This window comes from Bos taurus, chromosome 23 (genome assembly GCF_002263795.3).
Source record: "Bos taurus isolate L1 Dominette 01449 registration number 42190680 breed Hereford chromosome 23, ARS-UCD2.0, whole genome shotgun sequence".
Taxonomy (NCBI): domain Eukaryota; kingdom Metazoa; phylum Chordata; class Mammalia; order Artiodactyla; family Bovidae; genus Bos; species Bos taurus.
This window is the reverse complement of record NC_037350.1, coordinates 31068280-31091960: the sequence shown is the minus strand read 5'-3', so window position 1 is coordinate 31091960 and position 23681 is coordinate 31068280. Positions and strand designations below refer to the sequence as shown.

The window sequence follows — 23681 nt, the reverse complement described above, 5'->3', positions numbered from 1 at the left end:
GACCCTGAGGGTGGGAAAGATTGAAGGGAAAAGGAGAAGAGAGCAGCAGAGGACGAGATGGTTAAATGGCATCACCGCGTCAATGGAAAAGAGTTTGAGCAAATTCCGGGAGATAGTGAAGGACAGGGATGCCTAGCGTGCAGCAGTCCGTGAGGTCGCGAAGAGTCGCACATGGCTTAGCGACTGAACAACAAGGTTATTCTAATGTGCACCAAAATTTGGGAACCACTGAGACTTTTCTAAGGGCGGTTCCTGTACAAGCAACATCTCCATCACCTCAGTTGACAAATGAAAATTAATATTGCAAGATCTCGGAATATTTCGAGTCAAATGGGCACACTTTGAACCCCCGCGCTGTATCTGACTTCTCTCAGAGAGAAGGCAGCCGTGGGTTTCCATCAGAAGGGAGTTGCTTGCTCAGTGAACACACTAATAAGTCAACACGGGAGAATTCAACTTAGAACAAAACGAAAGAGCAGAAAGATTTCCTTTCTGTTACAGGCTTAGCTGAAAAAGGTAGTATTGTGATCTCCCCGTCGGGGAATCGAACCCCGGTCTCCCGCGTGACAGGCGGGGATACTCACCACTATACTAACGAGGAAGACCCGTAAACAGGCTTTAAAAGAACCTCAGTTAAGAGACATTCACATGTTGTGCCGTGAACTCTTTCTGGGCAGTGAGTTCCTAGGAATTTCACGGATCTTTAACGATAAGAATACAGGAAGAATATTTACAATAACAGTCCATCAAAAGGGATTCCTCATGTTATCTAAATTTTATCACTAATAGCAAAGAAATGTTCATTAATATCAAGGAAGGCATTAAACTTAAAAAAACAAACAAACAAACCAAAAACCTCCCTCCATTCAAAACGACTTCTTTTCTTCAAGTTTATTCATTGTTTTAGATTCACCCCAAGGAATCACTTTCCCCTGGAACTTTCTCTCATGTTAGTGTGCTATTACTGTCTCTGTGTTCTGAAGACTAGGACATCGGAATTAAGATATGGGCAGGGCCATTCTCTCTCTGAAGGCTTGCTGAAGGACTCCTTCCTTGCTTCTTCCTAGCTTCTAGTGGATCCCCAAAATCCATTATAGTTTTTGGCTATAGCTGTATGGTTTCAGTCTTTGCCTCTGTCCACATATGACTTTCTTCTTTCTGTCTGCCTCCTAGTGTTGTCTCTTGTAAGGATAGGGTAAACCAGTGGTAGGGTTTAGGCTCCACCCTTATCCAGTATGAATGACCTCATCTTAATGTAACTACCTCTGCAAAAACCTGTTTCCAAACAAGATCACATTCAGAAGTTCTAGGTAGACACAAATTCCTGCCTACAATATTTAACCCACTAAAATTAAGGATGAAAGATGAGGTGTTATGTGCAGAAATATAGTTAACTGCACCAAAGTATACATTAAAATGTATAAAAGTACTGATTAAAATTGCTTATGGGTGAGACAGAAGGGAGGTTTTTGGTGTTCAGTCTAAAGAAACAAGAAAATCTCTAGACAAAGACAGGCATCAAACACCTCAAAGGCAGTATTCATGGTTCAGGTTCTTTGTTGCGTGAGAGCTTCCTGGTTTATAGGCAGTTGTCTTCTCACTGTTGTCTCACATGGCAGAAGGGACAGAGAACTCCCTGGGGTCTCCTTTGAAAGGGCACTATTTCTATTTTTGAGAAATTAACTCATAACCCAATCAGTTCTCAAAGGTCCCACCTCCTAAAACCATCACATCGAGTCCACCCAAATTGTTCCCTTCTACTCCCAGATTAATGAATCATTTTAAGGGAACTTTTAAATGACTTACTTCTAAAACTGTCACTAGTTTATTACTTTTAAATGATGCCTTTTTTTGATTCCTCTTAGAAACTTGGGGAAGTGTTTTTGTTAATATTAGAAAAGGAAAATTAATGAAAAACTAAACGGTAAACTATTTTAGGTCAGTGACTTTGCTTGATTTGGCTGCTAAGGCTTCCTCACTTTCAGAGGCATTCTTAAATGGGCTGTTATCCAAATAGTTTTTAAATAAACACTGAAAACAAATCGAGGCCTTAGCGCCTGAACAGGGACTTGAACCCTGGACCCTCAGATTAAAAGTCTGATGCTCTACCGACTGAGCTATCCAGGCCCTCTAAGAGACTATCTAACTCATTATGTAAAATAAGACCACCAGAGGGATTCTAGTAATAGTCATGCTACTACTGCTAAGTCGCTTCAGTCGTGTCCGACTCTGTGCGACCCCATAGACGGTAGCCCACCAGGCTCCCCCGTCCCTGGGATTCTCCAGGCAAGATCACTGGAGTGGATTGCCATTTCCTTCTCCAATTCAGGAAAGTAAAAAGTGAAAGTGAAGTTGCTCAGTCGCGATCCCATGGACTGCAGCCTACCAGGCTCCTCCATCCATGGGATTTTCCAGGCAAGAGAACTGGAGTGGGGTGCCATTGCCTTCTAGTCATAGTTTTTGAAATTACTTGGGTCTTCCAGGGGGCTTTGATTCTGTTTCACCAGTGACATCAGTAAGTGGGAAGAATTTCAGGAAAATCAAAGATTGGGTAAGGAATGAAGATTGTGATACAAGGAGGAGGATCATTCCCCATTGTTTCCTCCAGTGTTTTCTTTCAAAGTTGGGATTTCCTGGAATTTTCATGCCAGAGCAAGAAACAAACTTGACGCCCACATTGAAGTGGTGGTTCCGTCCAGGAAAGGAACTCCCAGAAAACTCACTTATTCAAAATATTCATACATCTCACTTTCAGCACGTGCACCTTTCCTCATCTTTCCTTTACATGTTTTTTCTTCACTCTCCCCAGTCTCCTTTCCCCTCTACTCTTCCCTACATCTTTCCAACCTCCCATTTGCCAATTTGGAAAGTCCACATTTGTCCCCTCCTATTCTACTTTTCAACTCCACGTTTTATCTTGAGCTCCATTCTACTTATAAAGACAAGAAGAATCAGGCAGTTGAAACTGTATCCCCTGCCTCTGTAAGAGCAGGTCTTCATTTGTTCATGAGACTATTAGGAAAGTGGGATTCAGCTGCCCGCAGCTCTAAAACCAATACTCTATAGGTAAAGTTGGTGGAAAGGAAAGCTTGCTTTATTCTGCAGGCCGACAACCCAGGGCGGACTTGTGTCCAAAGGCCAACTTCCCCCACTGACAATCAGTGGGCAAGAGCTTTTAAAGGGGCATCTCAAGGATGGATAGGTGGCCGGAGGGGGCTATATGCAGAAACAGCACTGTCAGCTCTGACAGTCATCTTGAACTCGGTGATTCAGTGATCTGATCAGCATCATCTTGATTGTTTTGAGTACAGCCAATCTTTAGTGCCAAGGTCAATTTGTTCCCATTTCTTTGAGGCCAGTTCTCAGAATTGTGGCAGCTTCTGTCATCTCTACAGTCTGGTCAACATGCTGTTAACTTCTTCTACTGGTAGGGGTTTCAGTACCTACAAGACAGCTCAAAGGATATGACTCAGGTTCTTCACTTTGCTTAATAGCTAAATTATTATTATTTTGTCCTGTTTGACTGCTTTCCTTTGCTTCTGCATTTTCTCACTTCTCTCGATTAAATTTATTGTTTGGCTAAAGTTCCTCTACAGACAAAAGGCAAACGGGGAAGATGGGGAAGGACCATAGTGTCCTGCTCTGTTTCAAGACTGGTAAGCATGTCTGTGTAAGCAAAAAAGTAGTGGTAGAGTCACTGCATATAGGCGATAATTAAGATGTTGCACGGTTTCCCAATATATTGTGAGCTTTAAAATGACATATTTGATTGAGGCTAATTTTCATCAAGATCAAAGAAAAGAAGAAAGGCAAATCAATTGTGTCACCGTCATGAGTGTTTTAATTTAGTTGCCTCTGCATAGTGTTCTTGTGGAAATCTTGGAATTTGAGGAAGAAAATAACAAGTGTTGGTCTAGAGCTTGTGGAAGGAAACGACATTAGCAGAGGATGGTTTCGATCCATCGACCTCTGGGTTATGGGCCCAGCACGCTCCCGCTGCGCCACTCTGCTTTTCACACTGTAGTGTTTTCTTGCATCTCATTAATTTGTATAAAGATTGGTAGACACCCGAGTCTATCAATTCCTCTTGCTTCCCTTTTCCCACTCACTTCCTCTAACTTACGTCTTTCATTCTGAGTCGGCCCCTCATCTCCTTCTCAAAATTGCCGCCTGCACGCAAATCTAAGGCGTCTGCGCTTTTGCAATTTCCTTAAGGAAACCGAAGCTCTGAAATCCTTTCTCAGGAACTTGGTATTCCAACCCTTAGCTTCTCCTACACCGATTTCTAGGGATGAATTTAGAACTCAGACTTCTTCTCCTCTCCCGCACCCGCCTTCCCGAGCCTCCCACAGCTCATTCGGACTCTGAAGTTCGAACTCCTTGGCTCCTCCACGTCAATGGCAAGGCCAGGGACAGGGCAGGGGCACCGCATGGTCGCGCCGCCTAGAAAAACTGAAGACTTGGGGGAAGAGAAGGAAAAGCAAATACTTTTGAGAATTGCAACTTGAAGAGTTAAGGGAGATATGAAGCCCAAGGTGATCTACCATAGCTGGATTCTTTGTTCACACTTCAGCGGACAACACCTGTTACCTGTTTATTCAAAACCAGATTTCTCTCCTTTCATTTTCATGGTTATATGCCACATTCTTTTGTATGATTTGTATTGCTCTCCCTCTCTTTTTTTTTAAAAGTCTTGGACATCGAAAGTGTTGTTTACTGGAGAGATGAAACATTTAAGTGGATTTTTATGAAATTAGATTATCAATGCTCCAAACACCTTAGGAACCAGAAATCATCATTTTCCAAGGGCAGAGACTTAAAGGCAATGCAGATTAGGAGAAAACATGAGGATCTTGAATCAGGTGCTTATGTTTGAATTCAAGCAGAGAGAACTCGAGTTTCTTGAGATGAAGCTAGCCACCAACATTCAAAATGAGGAAGTGTGATTTTTGCTTCATAAATCTACCTCAGAAGATGGTTGATCAATCCTATTCTGAGCTGTTCTTTCCCTTTCATATCCCCTCTGAATTCTGCAGGGCTCTGATCTTACCTTTTTTTTTTTTTCCTTCCTCTGCTACAGAAGCCACAAACTTTGTCTTAACCTCTTTTTAAAGACAGAAACCATGGAATCATCACTTCCTCCGATATTTTCATTCCCAGTAACCTCCCCAACTACATTAACAGAATAAAACTACCACCTTCAAAAAGAGAATCATTGGCCCAAGGTCTTGTAAGCCAAAAACTTTTAGTCCTGAGTGTTCTCCCAGGAAGACCTTAGAAGGAAGGTTTGTAAATTCAGTGAGGTACTGCTGGGGTCCAGGCCTTGGTGGTGTTAGTGGCCTTCTATAAAAGTCTTCAGAAGCTCAATGCAGACTTTATTTTTTTAGTCATCTGAACGGAATTGTACTGAATTGACCTTGAAGTGAATTTTATTCCAGAGAGGAGACAAAATATAAACTTTTAAAGGATACCAGTAAAGAATATATTTAGGAACCAAAGGTAGAAAAGAACTTTGAAATAAAACATAAAAATCCAACTATAAAGACAAAGATTGACAACCATGACTATATTAAAATCAAGATCTTTTCATTAAAAATATCACACATAATTCCACACTCAAGGAATGGGACTATGTTCATCTTATATTTGTTTGGAAGTTGAGTTTTCAACTTTTCATCTGATTACTAACAGCAATGTGTTTGGAGAGTTTAAAAGAGGGAGAAAGAAGTCATGACTAGGATGTCAAGAGCTAAATGAGAGTATTTGACTAAGAGGAAGGGGAAGCTGTTAAGTTTGAAAGATCGTTAACTGGCAGAAAAGGAGGACTCAGCATATTTTCTAAGTGTTTGGAAATTGGGACACCATAGTTCAGAAAAGGCAAATTTGGTTTGTTGGGAATTTGGTTTGTTGCAAAACCGTCTAAATGCCAGAGGTTACAAATAGAAACATGCAGGTGAATGAAACATGAAGGTCTTTTGAGTGACTGCTACTTGTCACATGGTTTGCTAGGGAAAGCACCTACATAAATTTTTTTAAACCCTCAACAATCTTGAGGTAGGGAATTGCCCTCTAAATTTACAGATTAAAAATATGTTCACAGATGGTCAAAATAATGTAAAATATCAACACATCACACTTTTGTAAATGATGAAGCTTGAATTCAAACATAAGCACCTGATTCAAGATCCTCATGTTTTCTCCTAATCTGCATTGCCTTTAGAAAAGTATTTCAGATTCTCTACATGAAGACCAAAAACAGCAAAAGAAACAACTCACTTCTGATCGATGTGCACCCAAAATGGATCTTTAAATAGCTGTTTGCCAGTTCATGCATATGTGTTTGAGTTGTCTTCTGCAGGCAATGAAAAATTTCTGAAGGTTGTTCATTTGGAAGACTAACTAAAAACTATTATCAGACAGAATAGAAAGAAAACACTGGATGAATACCTCTCACCTTAACCAAAGCAGGAGGGATATTTAATCATAACAGCAAAAACATTTTTAAAAACTCAGTAAAGATTTTAAACCAAGACCTTATTCTAGTTCTCCATGCTCTATGTTTCTCTTTTTATGTGTCTTATAATAAACCACATCCTGCCTCTTCACTTCACGTCCCTTCTTTAAGCACACACTGAAAGAATGTAAAGGGGAAGATAAGTTAGAGCGAGAGAACAGTGGCAATGGAAGGAAAGGGAAGAGAGGAGAGGGGAGAAAGCAGTGGATCTTGCAGGAACTGTGAAGATGCTGAAAATATTATTGTATAGGGACTTGAAGTCCCACACACAGGCTCAGTCCCCATTAATAAAATACTGTGCTAAGATAAAATACTGTGAGATACTGTGAGCACTGGGAAAAGCTCCTGAAAGACGTGCTGATAAAATCTGTATCCTAAATCCTCTGTTTCTTAAAGTTGATCGTGTAACGTGTAACTCATGGTCATGAGGGATGGAATGGGAGAAAAAGACTCAAGGTACGTGAGGTGGGCTCCCAATCTTCAAAGCAGCATCAACTCTGTCTCCCAGTGCACCTCCTCACCATAAAATTACTCCTTTCTTGTCTTTTGGCTTTGCAGATAATTCTTGGTTTACCCCTGTAATTTCTAGAAATAACTGTTCCTCTTCCTCTCAGATAGAACAGGCTTCAGTCATTGACAGAGTCGTTACTGCTGAGATCTTGTCAGTGTCATGTCAGGATGGCCGAGTGGTCTAAGGCGCCAGACTCAAGATTCTATCTTCCCTCTCTTGGGGCTTCTGGTCTCCGAATGGAGGCGTGGGTTCGAATCCCACTTCTGACAAGACTCAGTTTTGTTCTTGGCACATATGTGTCTTTCATCTCACTCTTGCCTTTCCAGCTTCATTCTCCCGAGACTTGAGTATCCTCCCTTATTCTGTAGTTGGGTTCTTTCTACCTTTAAAGACAGTCCCCACTAGCAGTTCCACCCAGGCCTATACTTAGGAAGGTCCTGGTATCCCTGGAAGAGTCACTAACAAGTCATCTCTACAACCACCAGCCAAGCATTTGACAAATGGAAATTCCCAATCAGAGAACCTGGAGTATTCCCACATACAACTGGGCACATTAAAAAAAAAAATCTCTTTGCCACCGATGACTCCCACTTCCCAGAGAGAAAGAGGCAGTGGATTTCTATTCCAAGGTTGTCCCTTACTCTGTCAGCCTGTTTATCTTCATGAAGCCCAGGAACTTGACTTAATAACAAAAGTACAATGTAACCAGAAAGCTCTCTCTTTCCTATAGAGACCTCAACCCAGACTGCTATGCGCTGGGGGAACATGGCCTCACCATTGGCAAATCAAACAATGTTCTCCTGCATGACCACACCAATGAAAAGGACCCAGACTTTCTCAGTGGTAGCTCAGCTTAAGAAGCTCCCACATAGTCCTATTTTTTTCCAGTGGGAAAGTTACTGGAAAATTCACTGATTTCCCCACATGGAGGAACTGAAAGAAACAAAATAGAAGCAATAATAATAATACTAATAAACCCACTGGAATCAGTTTGTAGCGTTTGTATTTTCGTATTAATGAGAAAGATATCCAAAAGAGTAAGTACACAGTTTCTGGTTTTCCCTTTTGATTTAAAGATAGCATCACAGTACCTATGGTACTATCTCCCAGGTTAAGTAAGAAATGACAAATTGGGGGATGTGGCAAGCACTCAGACCATCATTTCCTAAGTTTTTTAAAATCAAGCTCTGTAACAGTTTCCTGGCTAGAAGAAGGATCCTCAGAGCTTAGTATTCAGCATCCAGCCCAGGTGTTGGGTACTTTATAAAGGGAAGAAAACATTTTAAAGTGATTTCTATTTTATTTTACTTTTTAGATTTCCCCATTTATCTCAAAATATACTAGGAATGCTTTGGAACAGAAAATAAAACCAGTTACAGGAAAATAAACAGTCTCAATCTGAAACAATGGTTGGAAGAAGATGAAAATGGAGAACGGAGAAAAATAATTTGGAATTTCATGATTTCAGGGGAAATGCAGGACAGGAAAGAGTGGTGGATGTTTAGGAATCTGCAGAAGTGAGAGTGAAAAAAGTGGAATTTAATGATGGAAGGAAAAGTGACTTTGGATTCAAAAGGATAATTAATCACCCTTGGTAGTTTAGGGCTCATTTTGGTTATTGGTCCATGCATACTTTGTTTCAGAAACACCTTTTTTTTTTTTGGTCACAACCTGTATCCATCTCTTTCTTCTCCCCAAAACATATAGATCCTCTCTGAAGTATTTAATATTCTTTAGGAGAGAAATTACCCTCAAAAAAACTGCTGTTGATTTGTGTGATTTTCATTGGCACTGTTAATCCTTATGTTTTTATTTTACTCAACACAGTTTGAAAAATCTATTGTCTTGCTACAGTCACATCTGCTCCTATGTGCAGCTGCTACATAGTATGAAATTCATGGGTGGCCACTGACGTATACCTGGTGGATATCTAGCTTGCCTGTAATAATCTGGTACTGCAAAATCCTGCACTTAAACAAGGCCAACCATGGAGTTGAGCTGGAATTTCACTGAGGTACATTCCTAGGAGGAAGATTGCTGTGAAATGATTTAAAAGCTATACAGGAAGAAAAACTCATTTAATGTCAAAGCTGCAAAAGTTAAAAGTCTTAATTTTAAGACCAATATCTTACCAAGCTTATGTGGCTCTTCACAGAAGGCATTCTTTTTTACCTTAATAAAAATAAAGATATCTAAATCAAATCATTTTGAAAAGAAATCTCAGAGCGAGCTCAGTTTTACTCAGTTTTAACAGTATGAGCATTTCCTTTTGATAACCTAAAAATATTTTCATCAGTGTCATAGTCTTGAAGGACTCTCCCTCTTAGATTTTAGAGATGACATAAGAAGGTGACAACGAAATACTTTGTGAGAGCTTTATAACAGATTCTTTTCCGTGTACAGAAAAGCGGTGAGGATTTCATTCATTTTCTCCACAGTAAAAACCCAACATCCAACTGTGGATGACTCATCAGTTGACCCACTAAGGAAAAGACCACAGGTTGTTACGGTACTTTTTTTCTAGGAGGAGGGGATCTCAGAAGGCAGTGCTGGAGGTTGCCTCCACGTGATTCTGAAAGTACTCCAGGATTCTTTGACCGGGGAATTCTCACTGTCGAATATCGGTCAGGGCCCGGAAATATTTGAGTGTCTAGAGCTGAGTATCAGGAACTGTCCAGTACTTTTATTCTGAAAGTCGTAAGAACAAAATGAGAATGTGTCAGAAGTGGGATTCGAACCCACGCCTCCATTCGGAGACCAGAAGCCCCAAAGGTGGGAAGCAGAAGCTTGAGTCTGGCGCCTTAGACCACTCGGCCATCCTGACACGTTGACCGTACTGCTTGACAGCGTTGTACTGTAGACTCTAAGGGGTTGGCGTAGAGCTCCGTCCCAGAAGAAAAGTTTCTGAAATTTGTCGGACTGGGTGGGAGTTGTGAGTTCAGAGACTGACAAACAGAAAGGTAGCAGAACATGAGCGTTAATGCAGACCTGAGTAATTCTTTTTGCCCTGGAGACAGGGTGGTAGGGTATTGAGAAACACTGTTCCGCCCCACCCCCACCAACCAGAGCTCCCGGTCCAGTCCCCTGCCTTCCGCCCCCCGCCCGCCAGAACAGGGACCCGGACTCACACAGATTTCTTCCTATGGCCTTGAACCCCACCTGTGACCTGGACCCCAGGGTCATTGTTTTCTTTGTGATTCAAACCTTCATTAAGCAGGTCCAGTTCGATGCTGCCTCAGGATCGGTGGAAACTTTAAGTGAATAAATAGTCAACCCCACTACTCTGGAAGAGAGAGGGTCATTCCCCTTGTTCTCAACCCGTCCAGACTCCGATTTCTTCGCCTGAAGCCGTACTTAAATCATTCATTCCACCCGTCACTGTTTTCTGCCCTGCAGGGTCGCCTGTGCTCTTCAGTAATAATCTTGCCTTTCTTCTCTCTAGAGCTTTCAGACGCTTCCCAGGAAATATTACCCCTCTGGGGTGACCGCAGCAATTCTGAAACATAATGTTTACATTTATATGACTGAAAAATATGTTTAAGTGATGGAAAATGAAATACACAAAGGGGAAAAAATAAAGAAATGCTTTTGTTGCAATGATTATTACGGGATTAAAGGATAGGATAAATTAAAACCTCCAATAACTTGGAGTATCACCAAGTTTCTATAATTAGGCTGTGAAGATCCAAATCTATAAGACACTTAACTTAGAGAACTATCACTTTTAAATTTGTAATTTTCTCATCTATTACCCTAATGCAAATGGAAAGCAGCTTTTAAATATAATGTTATTGTTTGTAGATTTTACTCTTTTTATTGTGATCATTTTTCTCTATACTAATAGTATGTTTACAAAGTATGCAATATGGAGTGTGTATTTTAATATATACATATGTTGAATTTTTGCATTAATGTTTTCTATAGCTTGAGGCATAGGTATATTTCTATACACCTTTGAAGTCTATTTATGTACTTTTTGTAGAAATGAAAACCTCTGAAAATAGGTTTAAAATATTTGGGGTACTTGAAAATGGATATTATGAAAATGTAATGTAAGCAAGAAATCACAACTGAAATATGCCATAATTCAATTTTCTTTAATACACCCATTCTTGCAGGGCCCAGCACCGTCAATATTTCATGAACCTCTGGGTAATATGTTCCCTAGACACCTGTTTAATATTAATGCAAACTTATTTTAATGTCTCAAAATTTTCTTTCTAAGTCCGGGGAACATTGGATAAATGAAATCTAAGGAGATAGAGGCTTCTAAGTGATTAGAATTAAGTCATTAAGAAAAAAACCTGTTGTAGATTGTATTTTCTAAAAACAGCCATATCAATATATCTCATGTCATGTATTTTTCTTTTAATGCAATTTTGAGACATTCCTTCTGGAGGTGGGGGTCTATGTTCCATCCCCTTGAATCTGGCTAGGCCTGTGCCTGCTATGGAAGGGATGCTATATGACTTTCTAAAGCTAGGTTGTAAAAGGTGATAGAAACTTTCAATACTTTTCTCTCAAGACATTTGTCCCCAGAACCCAACCACCATACTGTGAGGAAGCCCAAACTAAGCTACAGGGAGAAATCACATGGAAAATACCTGAGGACTCCAGTCCACAGCCAGCAACAACTGCCATATGTTTGAGTAACCCATTCTTCAGATGATTTCCTGCCACTGGTCTTATAGTCTTCCACTTGAGTTTCCAGAAATCACAGAGCAGAGACAAGCTGTCCCCACTGTGCTCTGTCCAAACTCTGTGAGAACCAACAAATGTGTAGAACCCAAATAAATGATAGGTGTTAAATTAGGGCATTGAGTTTTATATGATTTGTTATGTAGCAATAGTTAGGTATGGATCAGTCTTGGTCAAATCAGGAGAGAAGAATCAATAATGACAGGGAAAGTTGTTTATTTTTCCAGTTTAATTGAGATATATTTGACATATAATACTATATATATATAAGTTTAAGGTATACAACATAATGATTTGATATATGTATATATTGCAAAATGATTACCATAATTAGTTTAATTAATATGTAACACCTCACAAAGTTACAAATTGTTTTTCTTTGTGATGAGAACTTTTAACATCTACTCTCTTAGTAACTTTAAAATATACAATATAGTATTGTTAACTACAGTTGTCAAGTTGTACATTATATCCCCATAAAGTATATTGCTTATAATGAATAGGGAAAGTGTAATATACGGAATTGTTAACTAAAGAAGGGGTTGGAGAAACAAGGAACTGATAAGTAAAAAGTAAAGCAAATACTATTGAATATAAGAATAGCAAATCACTACCCTTAGAACTGCTAAAGCACCTTAGGAAGTGCCTGCTCACCCATGGCTGAGATAAAGCACAGAAGGAAGAGCCCTCTATACTTCACCCTACTCCTAGCTAAGATCCAGACCTTGATGGGGAAGGCTTGGGCATGATTCACTGAAGAGCAGAGAAATTTCTGTGGGGTTGTGCCAGCAGAACTTGCTTGAAATCTGCCCTCTGGAACTTGCTGAAGATCATTCTTTCAGTGTTTCTTGGAAAACTCTTCCTGGAGAGGTCTCTCACTGAGAGCTCTCCACTAGAAAACACTCAAGGGGAATGCCCACCAGGGGAAGTTAGTGGCTGCTGCTGGCTGCTGGAGCCTGAAGCAGGGGAAAGCCATGACTGTGTAGGAGGTAGGCCCTGGGGAAGCAGCAGGCCAAGTAATGCCTGGGAACCAGGATGCAAATCCCCCTTCCTCCTGCAATGATTCTCCACTATTCTCTACTGCAGAGCTTTGGTGCCTATTAAAAGAAAACTATTTAAAGGATTCATACCCATTTCCACAAAGCAGGCAAAAAGGGTGAACTTGGGACTGAGAGACAGGAAATTCATGAGGAGTAGTGGATAATGCAAATTTTGTTACCTAAAAATGGGAACAAACCCTATAGCATGTGACTTTGGGGCTGGACAGCAGGCAGAAACTGGAAAGACCTTGAGAAGATGTTACTGAAAAGTCCTGAAGACAGTTTCTTCCTGTTGCCTGTCTCACCGTATTTCACTGAGCTTATGCATTTCTTTAGGTGCAAGAAAATCAGAGGTGAATGCTATACCTAAATATAGGATAAAATCTGTGAAAACTGCAAATCACAGACTTTCTGGGAGTTTCTGATCTTTCTTGAGACCACATCCCTTTCTTCTCTGATACTCAGGTAATGAGGAGGAGCTTCAGCAGAGAGGCCCTCCTGGAAAGGCAAGTTTAGGATTATGGAGAATCTGAACAAACTGGCTCCTCCAGAAGGCAGGAGGCAGACTTTTCATCCAAGATGTTTAGGAAGTTACTGATGAGTAACGGTGATAAAATTGACCTCACATTTCTTTCACTCCCCTCACTCTGAACTTCATTAATATGCCCATTTCCTGTTTTGTTGTGTTTCTCTATATTTTTGTTTATGACACTCTAGATCATAAGAGATCAAATTGCCAACATTTGTTGGATCATAGGAAAAGCAAAACAATTCCAGAAAAATGTCTACCTCTGCTTCATTGACTACACTAAAGCCTTTGACTCTATGCTGCTGCTGCTAAGTTGCTTCAGTCGTGTCTGACTCTGTGTGACGCCATAGATGGCAGCCACCAGGCTCCCCTGTCCCTGGGATTCTCCAGGCAAGAACACTGGAGTGGGTTGCCATTTCCTTCTCCAATGCATGAAAGTGAAAAATGAAAGTGAAGTCACTCAGTCGTGTCTGACTCCTAGCAACCCCATGGACTGCAGCCTACCAGGCTCCTCCATGCATGGGATTTTCCAGGCAAAGTACTGGAGTAGGGTGCTATTGTCTTCTCCGTTTGACTTTATGGATCACAACAAACTGTGGAAAATTCTTAAAGAGATGGGAATATTAGACCACCTTACCTGCCTCCTGAGAAATCTGTATGCAGGTCAAGAAGCAACAGTTGGAACCAGACATGGAACAACAGACTGGTTCCAAATCGGGAAAGGAGCACATCAAGGCTGTATATTTTCACCCTGCTTTTTTTAACTTATATGCAGAATACATCAGATGAAATGCTGGTGTAGTGAAGCACAAACTGTAATCAAGTTTGCCAAGAGAAATATCAATAACCTCAGATATGCAGATGATACCACCCTTATGGCAGAAAGCGAAGAGGCTCTAAAGAGCCCCTTGATGAAAGTGAAAGAAGAGATTGAAAAAGCTGGCATAAAACTAAACATTCAAAAAACTAGAATAATGGCATCTGGTCCCATCATTTCATGGCAAATAGATGTGAAAACAATGGAAACAGTGAGAGACTTTATTTTCTTGGGCTCCAAAATCACTGTAGATGGTGACTGATGTGAGAGTTGTACCATAAAGAAAGCTGAGCACCAAAGAATTGATGCTTTTGAACTGTGGTGTTGGATAAGACTCTTGAGAGTCCCTTGGACTGCAAGGAATTAAAACCAGTCAATCCTAAAGAAAATCAGTCCTGAATATTCATTGGAAGGACTGATGCTGAAGCTGAAGCTTCAATATTTTGGCCACTTGATGTGAAGAACTGACTCATTGGAACTGACCCTTATGCTGGGAAAGACTGAAGGCTGGAGGAGAAGGGGACAACAGAGGATGAGATGGTTGGATGGCCTCACTGACTCAACGGACATGAGTTTGAGCAAGCTTCAGGAGCTGGTGATGGACAGGGAAGCCTGGCGTGCTGCAGCCCATGGGTTGCAAAGAGTTGGACAAGACTGAGTGGCTGAACTGAGGTCATAAGAACATTATTTTGCCCATATATGACTTTGGAGAGAGGGAGGTAGAGTGTGTTACTTTTTTACCCAGTGAGACCTTTAAAAGAGCAGGCTGGCTGGCTTTTCATAGATTCTGCAGCCTCTCCTCTGAATGATGGGAGAGCTGTATTCCAGATTGGGACCAAAGCATAGAAACTGGATTTACCACTTCACCAGTGAATCTTATTTTGCTGAGTTGTTTTTAATGAATTACTTGAATTTGCTGGCAGTCGGGTTGCTTTTGGTTTTGCTTTTTGTTTTTAATTAAGAGTCTTTTTTTTTAAATGAGCCAGCTATCAAATCCTGAAAGAAGACAGGAAAACAATCCTTGCTTTGTATCAGGAGCACAGGGTCTCTGATCTGGGACTGGAGACCTAGGATTTGTGGTTGAGTTTTCTTCCTCACCAGGTCTCTTTACATTATTGTTGTTACTGGTCTGAGCTGAGTCCCTAAACAGGCTTTGTGTGTGTGCGTGTGTGTGTGTGACCCTCGCAGCCCCTGTGTGTGCTCAGTGTCTGACTCAGTGATCAGTGTGCTCATATTTATATGTGTGTGACTTTGTGTGCTCAGTGTGCTCCTGTCTGACTCTTTGAGACCCCGTGGACTATAGCCTGCCAGGCTCCTCTGTCCATGGGATTTCCCAGGCAAGAAGACTGGAGTGGGTTGCCGTTTCCTTCTCCATGCAGTTCCTTTACCTGGGTGGAAATTAACAAATTTTCTGATATCTTTGCCACAGCTCCTTTAGACAGAGTTTTACTATTTGGATTTCAGCCATACTCAGCGGGGAAGGAGAAACACAGCACTTTCTTTACGCCCTGGATCGAGGCTTTAAAAGGTATTTCAGCCTCAAAGACAAGGCTACAAACAGGCAGAGCCTCTCTTCCGCTTCAGTTTCAGGGAGGTCGCTCTTCGGGGGTCCTTCTTCACCTCATCCTTATCCTCAACTCTCAGTCTCCCTTCTGAAAACTGATATCGAGGAATTTGAGACAGATCTCGCGTGCTTTACCCCAAGGCTGTAATAAATGAAGCCTGGAAAATCAGTGCGGAACATACTGCAGAGCAGAGGGCGTGACTGTAACTAAAGTGGCCCTGTGGCCCTCACCCGGAAACCTCGCATCATAGCGATGGGCAAGCTGTTCATTCCCTACTCTCGTCAACGTGCAACCTCTGACCCTCGACTGCTCTGAATTTTCAGGCAAAACTCTCAGAGGTGGATTAGGGGTCCTGTATTTCCTTTGACAAAAGCCAATCGAACATGATGTTAAAACTATCAGAGAGTGAGGGAATTTGTTTGATCACAGATCAGAAAATACAAAAGGGGTTGACAGTAGTGTGTCAAATTTTCCAAAAACGAATCAAAATAAAGCAACGAAACCCTAACAATTTCAGTATATAATCTGCTTTAAGACAAGGAGTTAAAAACTGAACTACTGGGGCTCCGTAGCTCAGGGGTTAGAGCACTGGTCTCGTAAACCAGGGGTCGTGAGTTCGAATCTCACTGGAGCCTTGGGGTGTTGCTTTTAGAGAAAACACATGACACAAATGAAGTTGCTGTGATACATGAATTCTTGATATCTGAAATTCAGGTGTGGAAAACCTCATTTGAAATGCCACTAATACAATTAATACCAATATAAGCTTTTTGATGTGAAGAGCCAACCCATTGGAAAAGACCCTGGTGCTGGGAAAGATTGAAGGCAAAAGGAAAAGGAGCGGCAGAGGATGAAATGGTTAGATAGCATCAGTGACTCAACGGACCTGAGTCTGGGCAAACTCCGGGAGGCAGTGAAGGACAGAGAAGCCTGGCATGCTGCAGTCCATGGGGTCGCAAAGAGTCGGACACGACTTAATGACTGAACAACAACAAGCCTTTTAATAAACCAGTTTCTACTGTGATTCAATTTGTCGTAACCTGGAGTCCCGACTAACTTAGGTGCTATAAGCCTAAAGAGATACTGTAATTATCGATTTTATCATACTTACTTAATGGAGTCTAAGCTTCCTTGAAGACAGGAGTAATATCTTGCTTCATATTGTATCTCAGAGCTAGATACAACAATAGAAAACTCAAAAACTGAAAAAGCAAAGAGAATAAAGACTGAAAAAAACAAGAACAGAGTGTTCAAGGGTTGCAGTACAACTAGAAAAGATGTAATATGTAAGTAAGGGGAACTCGAGAAGGAGAAGAGAGAAAGTAAGAGAAGAAATATTTGAGAGAATAATGACTGGGGATTTTCCTAAAATTAATGTCAGACACCTAACCACAGGTTGAGGAAGCTCAGAGAACACCAAGAATACATAATAAGACTACAACTAGCTACTTAATTTTTAAACTACAGAAAATAAAAGATAAAGTCCTGAAAGAAGTTAGAGGGAAAAACATCTTACCCATACAGAACCAGAGATAAGAATTATATCAGACTGCTCCTCAGAAACCATGCAAGCAAGAAGACAGTGAAGTTAAATATTTAAAATTTTGATGGGGAAAAAAAAAAAAAAAAACAACCCAGGGTTTTGTACCCTGCAAAATTATCCTTAGAAAGCAAGAAAAATACTTTCTAAGACCAACAACACTTTAGGGAATTTGTTGCTAGACTACCTGCCTTGCAAAAACAACCAAACAAACTAAAAACATGCTAAAAGGACTTCTTAAGAGGGATGGAAAAAAAAAAAAAGGTCAGAAACTCAGGTCTATATAGACAAAGGAAGAGCACTGAAGAAGAAATAAGTGAAGATAAAATAAAAACTTGTATTTTTCTTATTCTTAATTGATTTACTATGTAACAGTTTGTTCAAAATAATAGTATTAACTATTTGATTATGCACGCTTATTTATATACCACACACCTCTCTCTATATATATTTGCTTGTGTATGTCTGTATATATGTGACATGAATGACAGCAATGATACAAGGTACAGGAGAGAGGAATTGGGATTATTTTGTTGTTATAAGGTATTCACACTATTCAGGACATGATATAGTGCTATTAGTGTTATCTGAAAGTAGACTTGGGTTAGTTGTAAATATATATTGCAAACTACTGAAAAAAGTAAAAGAAGTGTAACTGTATGCTAAGATAGGAGAGAAAATAGAATCATATAAATGCTCAATTAAAACCTCAAAAGTGTAGATGACAAAAGTAGGAAGAAAGAACAAGGATAGTAAATAGAAGCCAATAATGACTTAGTAAATATTAATCCAACCACATCAATAATTACTCTGAATATTAATGGTCTAAGTACATCAATTATATAAGGGGGTTATTATCAAGAAGACAAGAAATAATAAGTGCTGGTGAAGGTGCAGAGAAATGGAAACCCTTCTGCACTGTAAGTGGAAATGTAAATTTATGCACTCATTATGGAAAACATCATGGAGGCTTCTAAAAAAATTAAAAATAGAACTACCATCACAGGTCAGTTGCTCAGTCGTGTCCGACTCTTTTCGACCCCATGAATCGCAGCACGCCAGGCTCCCTGTCCATCACCAACTCCCGGAGTTCACTCAGACTCACGTCCATCGAGTCAGTGATGCCATCCAGCCACCTCATCCTCTGTCATTCCCTTCTCCTCTTGCCCCCAATCCCTCCCAGCATCAGAGTGTTTTCCAATGAGTCAACTCTTCTGATGAGGTGGCCAAAGTACTGGAGTTTTAGCTTTAGCATCATTCTTTCCAAAGAAATCCCAGGGCTGATCTCCTTCAGAATGGACTGGTTGGATCTCCTTGCAGTCCAAGGGACTCTCAAGAGTCTTCTCCAACACCACAGTTCAAAAGCATCAATTCTTTGGTGCTCAGCCTTCTTCACAGTCCAACTCTCACATTCATACATGACCACAGGAAAAACCATAGCCTTGACTAGACAGACCTTTGTTGGCAAAGTAATGTCTCTGCTTTTGAATATGCTATCTAGGTTGGTCATAACTTTCCTTCCAAGGAGTAAGCGTCTTTTAATTTCATGGCTGCAGTCACCATCTGCAGTGATTTTGGAGCCCCCAAAATAAAGTCTGACACTGTTTCCACTGTTTCCCCATCTATTTCCCATGAAGTGATGGGACCAGATGCCATGATCTTCGTTTTCTGAACGTTGAGCTTTAAGCCAACTTTTTCACTCTCCACTTTCACTTTCATCAAGAGGCTTTTGAGATCCTCTTCACTTTTTGCCATAAGGGTGGTGTCATCTGCATATTTGAGGTTATTGATATTTCTCCCGGCAATCTTGATTCCAGCTTGTGTTTCTTCCAGTCCAGCGTTTCTCATGATGTACTCTGCATAGAAGTTAAATAAGCAGGGTAACAATATATAGCCTTGACGTACTCCTTTTCCTATTTGGAACCAGTCTATTGTTCCCTGACCAGTTCTAACTGTTGCTTCCTGACCTGCACACAGATTTCTCAAGAGGCAGGTCAAGTGGTCTGGTATTCCCATCTCTTGAAGAATTTTCCACAGTTTATTGTGATCCACATAGTCAAAGGCTTTGGCATAGTCAATAAAGCAGAAATAGATGTTTTTCTGGAACTCTCTTGCTTTTTCCATGATCCAGCGGAGGTTGGCAATTTGATCTCTGGTTCCTCTGACTTTTCTAAAACCAGCTTGAACATCAGGAAGTTCACGGTTCACATATTGCTGAAGCCTGGCTTGGAGAATTTTGAGCATTCCTTTACTAGCATGTGAGATGAGTGCAATTGTGCGGTAGTTTGAGCATTCTTTGGCATTGCCTTGCTTTGGGATTGGAATGAAAACTGACCTTTTCCAGTCCTGTGGCCACTGCTGAGTTTTCCAAATTTGCTGGCATATTGAGTGCAGCACTTTCACAGCAACATCTTTCAGGATTTGAAATAGCTCAACTGGAATTCCATCACCTCCACTAGCTTTGTTTGTAGTGATGCTTTCTAAGGCCCACTTGACTTCACATTCCAGGATGTCTGGCTCTAGGTCAGTGATCACACCATCGTGATTATCTGGGTCGTGAAGATCTTTTTTGTACAGTTCTTCTGTGTATTCTTGCCATCTCTTCTTAATATCTTCTGCTTCTGTTAGGTCCATACCATTTCTGTCCTTTATCCAGCCCATCTTTGCATGAAATGTTCCCTTGGTATCTCTAATTTCCTTGAAGAGATCTCTAGTCTTTCCCATTCTGTTGTTTTCTTCTATTTCTTTGCATTGATCCCTGAGGAAGGCTTTCTTATCTCTTCCTGCTATTTTTTGGAACTCTGCATTCACATGCTTATATCTTTCCTTTTCTCCTTTGCTTTTTGCTTCTCTTCTTTTCACAGCTATTTGTATGGCCTCCCCAGACAGCCATTTTGCTTTTTTGCATTTCTTTTCCATGGGGATGGTTTTGATCCCTGTCTCCTGTACAATGTCACGAACCTCAGTCCATAGCTCATCAGGCACTCTATCTATCAGATCTAGGCCCTTAAATCTATTTCTCACTTCTACTGTATAATCATAAGGGATTTGATTTAGGTCATATCTGAATGGTCTAGTGGTTTTCCCTACTTTCTTAAATTTAAGTCTGAATTTGGTAATAAGGAGTTCATGATCTGAGCCACAGTCAGCTCCTGGTCTTGTTTTTGTTGACTGTATAGAGCTTCTCCATCTTTGGCTGCAAAGAATATAATCAATCTGATTTCGGTGTTGACCATCTGATGATGTCCATGTGTAGAGTCTTCTCTTGTGTTGTTGGAAGAGGGTGTTTGCTATGACCAGTGCATTTTCTTGGCAAAACTCTATTAGAGTTTATTAGAACTACCATATGATCCAGCAAATTCACTTTTGGGTATTTATCTGGAACTTGAAGGAAACATCCCCTTTGATGAACTAAATCAAGTTGACCCAGAGAAAGGAATCCAGAGAGATAAATACTCCAAACTTTCTGTCTTGTCTCATTCTGTTTGCTCCCTCAATTGAAACTCAAGATGAAGTTGCAGGCCAGGGGAACCCAAATTGTGGTCAGTGCAGGCCATACTTCCATAGAAAAAAGAGCAGGCAGAAATCAGAAGATTTTTTTTTAACATTAACAATCCCAAGCACTTGGCTTTCTATCTACATTTTTCTTCATGCGCATGATTTTATTCTTATAATGCCTACATTGTGTTAATAAAAGTCAGTTTAATATCCAGTGACATATTTATTGTGAGTCTTGTAAGTTTTCATCTCTTAAGAATAGTTCCGAAGATACTGGTTCTTCTTGTCTAGATCCAGACTTGGAATACAGCACATGAGTGCTAAGATGAGGTTTATATAAATCACTTAGAACAATGTCTGGCCCATGATAAGCTCCATCCAACTTGTGGCTGCTACTGTTGTTTAGATGAATGCCCTCTAGAGGTTCAGGCAGAGCTAGAGGACTGTGTGGTGGGAATGTAGGAAGAGATCGTGTGGTGAGATGGTCATTACTAAAGGGCTATGTCACTTCTCACTGCTCCTTACTTTAAGGTGTGTTTTAAACATTCGTAACAATCCAGTTTAAAGAGATTTAAAGAAAGAGGAATGTGCCTTGAACTAAAGAGCCCCTTGATGAAAGTAAAAGAGGAGAGTGAAAAAACTGGCTTAAAACTCAACATTCAAAAAACTAAGATCCTGGCATCCAGTCCCATAACTTCATGGCAAATCGAAGGAGAAAAAGTGGAAACAGTGACAGATTTCATTTTCTTGGGCTCCAAAATCACTGTGAATGGTGACCGCAGCTGTGAAATTTAAAGACCCTTGCTCCTTGGAAGGAAAGCTATGACAAACCTAGACAGCATATTAAAAAGCAGAGACATCACTTTGCAGACCAAGGTCCATATAGTCAGAGCTATGGTTTTTCCAGTAGTCATGTATGGATATGAGACCTGGACCGTAAAGAAGGCCGAGTGCCAAAGAATTGATGCTTTTGAACTGTGGTGTTGGAAAAGGCTCTTGAGAGTCCGTTGGACAGCAAGGAGATCAAAGTAGTAAATCCTAAAGGAAATCAACCCTGAATATTCATTGTAAGGACTGATGCTGAAGCTGAAGCTCCAATACATTGGCCACCCAATGCAAAGAGCCAATTCATTGGAAAAGACTCTGATGCTGTGAAAGATTGAGGACAGAAAGAGAAGAGGGTGACAGAGGATGAGATGGTTGGATGGCATCATTGACTCAGTGGACATGAGTTTGAGCAAACTCTGGGAGATAGTGAAGGACAGGGAAGCCTGGTGTGCTATAGTCCATGGGGTCACAACGAGTCGGACATGACTAAGTAACTGAACGAGCAAAAAAGATCCAGTACAGCAATGCAACAGACGCCGAAATATGGAAACAGTTCTCTCCCCTCACACTCCTTCCTGCATCTGAATGGGGATATTGGGTCAGTTGATATCAGTCCTGTTTCTTAAGTCCCGTGTGGACAGGAATAGTCAGGCTATTCTATTATTTACACAACTCTCCTTCTCACTGACAGGAATTATTCCACAAAAGCCTAAAAGCCTCATATCTGGTATGTATGTGCCAGCTGCGATTACTCTAATACAAACAAGCATACTAACAAACAACATTGGCCTTTATAATGAGATGCCCCAGGCAGAAAATGAAGATACTGTGTGGGCAAATTGGGTTTGCCTCCACTCTACTGGGTTGTAGAGGCAAACTACCTGCAATGAACCTCGAAAGAAGGTCGAAGCTGGTGGAGGAGCAAGGTGGGAGCTGGGGTGGGGGACACCACCTTGATCTCTGTAACACTCGGCACTTTAAGGAGCCGTTTCCGCTCTGGTTGTTTTCCCACAGGAGATGCCGGACCAGCCGGCTGGCTGTATGACTTGGAATGAGGTTTGCAAGCAGGCTCGGGAAGGATTTAGGGGAACCTGGAGGCACAGCCCGGAGATGCTGGACAGCAAGGTGGATAGTTCCGCCAGAAGCGCAGCGGGGGCTGGGAAACCCGCTGGGCGAGTACAGGGCTGGCTCTGCTTCTCTGGGTCCTGATCTGGTAGGAAGCATCACGGACCAGCCAGGCGGTGCGCAGTGACGCAATCCCTCAGTCAAATAGTCTTGTCTTCCACGGAAATCGTTCCCTTCTTGGAGTCAAGGCGAGGGGGAACCGGAGTTCGCCCGCCCTTTCTCCTCAGCCTTCTCTCGGGGCTTCTGAAACGAGCATCCCTGAACCCCTGGGAAATGCTGATCCTCGCGGGCCCAGAGGAAGGATCACAAACACGCTTGCGGGAGAGATGGAAGTGTCTCTGCCAGGCCAGCCGCGGCTGAGGAGGGTGGGGAGAAGAGGGTCCTCAGCAGTGTGGCGCGTTCCCGCTCTGCTTGTCTTGGGGAGCCGGCGCGCCGGTCGCTCGTGGCTCTGTAGAGTGCGCACCGAGAGCTAAGGGAAAGCATGCTCCAGTGGCGCAATCGGTTAGCGCGCGGTACTTATACAGCAGTATATGTGCGGGTGATGCCGAGGTTGTGAGTTCGAGCCTCACCTGGAGCATGTTTTCTTCCCTTTATGGTTTCAGTCTCTTTTCTCTCTAATGCTTTCTTCTCTCCTCTTTAAAGATAAAAGCTTAAAAGAGGCTGTTACATTTTCCAAGGTGAGAACGCAGATATTCCCATGATTAAAGAGAATATTTGGTCGTTTTCAAACACAAAAAAATCACAAGCCGAAAGGAGGCAAATTGAGCTCATTCAGGCATATTCGATTCTCCTCTGTCAGGAGATCCTAAAGTCAGATTGCACAGCTTCGAATGAGTCTCGCTCATCCTTTCTTCTCTCCTAGTATAAAACCATCCCTCAGATCTTTGGGAACTGAGCACGCAAGAGGACAACCTGGGTCTTACGTTCTGCCATTTCGTGCAGCTGTCACAGGGGCTCACGAATGACCAGAAGCTGCGCACAGGCATCTTAACGTTGAGTTCCATAAGACATGCAGT

At 41.4% G+C, this 23681-nt stretch overlaps 7 non-coding genes across 7 annotated transcripts; 3 read left to right on the top strand and 4 right to left on the bottom strand.

Annotated features, from left to right (window-relative positions):
• Nucleotides 1-529: 529 nt before the first annotated feature.
• TRNAD-GUC (transfer RNA aspartic acid (anticodon GUC)) lies at nt 530-601 on the bottom strand. The gene has a single exon. It is a non-coding gene; the product is annotated as a tRNA-Asp (tRNA).
• A 1453-nt stretch (nt 602-2054) lies between these two features.
• On the bottom strand, nt 2055-2127 carry TRNAK-UUU (transfer RNA lysine (anticodon UUU)). The gene has a single exon. It is a non-coding gene; the product is annotated as a tRNA-Lys (tRNA).
• Nucleotides 2128-3939: 1812 nt separating this feature from the next.
• Nucleotides 3940-4011, bottom strand: TRNAM-CAU (transfer RNA methionine (anticodon CAU)). Its single transcript has one exon. It is a non-coding gene; the product is annotated as a tRNA-Met (tRNA).
• A 3175-nt stretch (nt 4012-7186) lies between these two features.
• TRNAL-CAA (transfer RNA leucine (anticodon CAA)) lies at nt 7187-7294 on the top strand. The gene is made up of 2 exons: nt 7187-7224; nt 7249-7294. It is a non-coding gene; the product is annotated as a tRNA-Leu (tRNA).
• Nucleotides 7295-9742: 2448 nt separating this feature from the next.
• On the bottom strand, nt 9743-9849 carry TRNAL-CAA (transfer RNA leucine (anticodon CAA)). Its single transcript has 2 exons — nt 9812-9849; nt 9743-9788 (listed from the first exon to the last, which is right to left on the bottom strand). It is a non-coding gene; the product is annotated as a tRNA-Leu (tRNA).
• Nucleotides 9850-16236: 6387 nt separating this feature from the next.
• On the top strand, nt 16237-16309 carry TRNAT-CGU (transfer RNA threonine (anticodon CGU)). Its single transcript has one exon. It is a non-coding gene; the product is annotated as a tRNA-Thr (tRNA).
• A 6839-nt stretch (nt 16310-23148) lies between these two features.
• Nucleotides 23149-23242, top strand: TRNAI-UAU (transfer RNA isoleucine (anticodon UAU)). The gene is made up of 2 exons: nt 23149-23186; nt 23207-23242. It is a non-coding gene; the product is annotated as a tRNA-Ile (tRNA).
• The last annotated feature ends 439 nt before the right edge of the window (nt 23243-23681 follow it).